This window comes from Gossypium hirsutum, chromosome A03 (genome assembly GCF_007990345.1).
Source record: "Gossypium hirsutum isolate 1008001.06 chromosome A03, Gossypium_hirsutum_v2.1, whole genome shotgun sequence".
NCBI classification, from domain to species: Eukaryota; Viridiplantae; Streptophyta; class Magnoliopsida; order Malvales; family Malvaceae; genus Gossypium; species Gossypium hirsutum.
This window is the reverse complement of record NC_053426.1, coordinates 93,641,992-93,645,612: the sequence shown is the minus strand read 5'-3', so window position 1 is coordinate 93,645,612 and position 3,621 is coordinate 93,641,992.

Here is a 3,621-nt window from a genome sequence, read left to right as displayed (position 1 = left end):
TTTCTTTATTTGTAAATTGTCCTCTGGGTTTTATTTTTACTTCAATTGAGTTTTTTACTTCAATTTATGTTTTATTCCTTATTTTCCCCCCTCAAAAATTTATTTGTTATTTATCTTTAAACATATTATCTTGGATTATTTCATTAGTTTTGCATGGTTCTCTTTATTATTTCCTCTATATTTTTTATTCGGTATATTTTACGATTTATATATTTCAAACCTTTTTTTTATATATTTCTATATTTAAAGATCTATAGATATTCAACTCAATACTATTATACATGTATATACGTAACTTATACTAAATTATTTTTATTCTAAGTATACATTATTGATTTCCTATTATTTTATGTAAATATTTTTTATTATTATGTATATATATTATTGATTTTATATTATTTTGTGTATATATATTTTCTTCTAAGGACCCTATTTTAAATGGTATATTTTATTTATTTTAAATACTTTCATATACTAGTACCTTTGTTTTTTTATATATAAAATGTTCATTTCAAGTATATTATTTATTTAGATTGACAAATACTATGTTATATATTACTTACTTTTTTTTATATACATTATGTATTTTGAAATTTCATTTATATATTATTAATTCATATATTATTTTTATTCTTATTATTTTGATTTATTTCGAACTTTCATGTATGTTACCTTAAGATTTATATATATATTTGTTTGTTGGCATATTGATGATTCCAAATTGCATTTCTTCTATATCATCTATTTTATTTGTTTTAAAGCTTGTCATATGTTGTCCGTGTTAATTTGCTTGGAATTTCTTTAAATTTATTTTTAATTCATTAGCCTTTAAATGTATATTAGTATTTTAATAATATATGGTATGTCGCTATTGTATGTATCCTAATTCGTTCCTTTGTATTTTCTCATTCTTTATCCATGACATACTACTGCTTTTACCCTAAGGTGAACCAAATGAATATACTTTGAGTCGGTTTTGCGATTGTTTATTTAAAAAAACTTCTAAAACAAAGGCAATGTTTGACATTTGAAAATTTGGGAAATCGTGCCCTACTGTGTTGGGTTTCGATTTTCTACTTGCCTAAAATAGTCAAATATTCTTTTAAAATTTCATTCATGTTTTCTAAATTTTAAAACAAGGCAATGTTCTATGTTTGAAAATTCGAGAAATCGGGCCCTAACGTGTTGGGTTTCGTTTTTTCATTGGACCAAATAATTGAATACCCTTTTCGTTGCGTTTTGGAAATCATGAGGTGATCTCAGTTTTTGGAGGCTTAAAATATCGTGTCCTAACGTGCTGGATGTAATATTTTATTCCTTTTTGAATGAGGAAATCTTAAAATCAAATTCGAGTTGTTCACACATTTTAAAAGGAATCGTATTTTTAGAATTTTCCCTTCAAAATTTCAACAATAGGACATTAAATAATTAATTGGTACCAATTTTGGGCGTTACGAGGGTGCTAACCCTTCCTCGTGTGTAATCGATTCTCGAACCCTTTTTCTCGATTTTTGTAGACCTAAAATTATTATTTTAATAAATCAAATGCTTTATTAAAATGATAAATCTCAATGTGGTCTGATTACACCTAAAAAAAGGATCGGTGACTACTTCGTACCTCGTTTTTTAAAGTTGATCCTCGTTTTTGCAATAATTTAAAAATGGTTTTGACAAGGGTAATATACTAATTACAATGTCATTGGACAAACACTTGATAACTTTCATAATAGTATATAATAAGCGAGAGCTCAATCATGGTACAATAGTGTAATGACTCTATGACTAAATAATGTTGTAGTTAATAGACGAAGAGTCGAAACTTAATTACAAATTATTTAACCCTAATTATATATGTCCAACCGGTCTCTCTGCTAGCTCAATACAACTCTTAATGGTTTGCAATTGAATCAATATGATGAATGAATGAAAATGACGAATTAGAGAAATAAATCACATGTATCACTATCCGCAGTGAATGTGTTATCCCACCATACACAAGAGATGACCTAAGGATTAAATTAATTTCTTTGAATTATTATTTAATTGATTATAATTAATTAATTGAAGTTCGAAGTGGAAAATTAAATTAATCAGTCATCGCAATTTTGGTGAACAAGTTAATTAAATTTATTTACTCATAGATTTTAGTACGGTAAAATCGTCATAACTTTAACGAAATTAGGATTGAGTTAAGAAAATAATTTAATTAAGAAATTAATTAAATTTAATCAATTAATTAATTAATTAATATTTTGAGAATAAATTATATGAGTTGGTTAAAGACTAAATAAAACATATAATTATACCCAATATAAGTTACAAGCCTAGAGGTCAATTTGGCATGTAATGGGCAACAACCCTACTCCTAAAGACTAGGTGTTGCTATCGCCCCAAGGAATTCCCAATAAAAAATATTTATATTTTTTTATTAAAATAATCATATTTATTTAATCCTTGTTTAACTAGAACTCTTGTAATTTTCTCTATATAAAGGGACCTATCTCAAGACATAAATAGACAACACTAGTCTCACCTATGTGTGCTTCCCCAATTCTCCCCAACCCGGAAAATGGAGCCTTAGCATGCGGGATTCAACGCCCTAGCGCCAAATTTCATGCCTCGATGCCCAAAATTTCGAAACTCCACCTTGGTCAGCGCCTCTCGCCCATTTTGGTGCCCCATCATGCAATTGCACACCCGTCTGTCGACACACCTACGTCTATGGAAACCCTCCCAATTTGAATTTTTTTGTGTTTTGAGGAGTGAACGCCCCAGACTCATGTGCTAAGGATATTTTGGTATTTTAAACATTTATATTTGATGTTATACCTCAATTTGACGTCCTAAAAGTCGTTTTACTTTAGTCATTTTTATATTTTTCTTTGAATACAAGTGTAAAAAAAAAAAGTTTTGACAATAGATCGAGGGAGCAACTTCACAAATTTGGTGAGAACATTTTAATTTGTTATTAGATTAGTTTCTCCTTAAATTCTCATTATTGTTGTACTTAATTGTTAAACATATGGAAAGCGAAATTAATTTTTGGAATACACTTAGGTTAAATACCACTCTCATGTAGTTAGTTAATTAAGAGCACTTTTATATTTTTACCATTATATTTATTTTCCTATAAATAGACTATAAATAGACATTATTAGGTTAAAACTTGAGAGACCTAAACATAGTTGCTCTTAGTTTTATTTTGTTTATGTTTTTTTTCCCTTTGTGGGTTTCTAAACCCTCTTTTTTAGTTAAAGGAATTTAAATTTAAATTTTGATTTTATTAAAAAAGCTCCCTCAATTTATTTTTACTTAAAAAATAGAATTTTTACCAATTTCTTTGGATACAATCCTACTTGTCTCTTTCTACTAATATTATATTTTTAAGAAGGTTTTTATTTTATAGGTTTTAATAGCCTATCACTTTTTCAGCGGATTGAGTTTGTTAATTTCCATAAGTTTGGGCATTAAGTGTGTGCTTGGTTGGGTGGTAAAGTGGAGGGATGGGAGGAGGGTGTGGAAGAGTAAAAATAAAATAAAATTTTGAGTGTGTTTTGTTAGAAGAAAAAGTGAGAAGAAAGAAAATAGGAAGGATAGTCATTTTCCATTTTAGTGAATAAA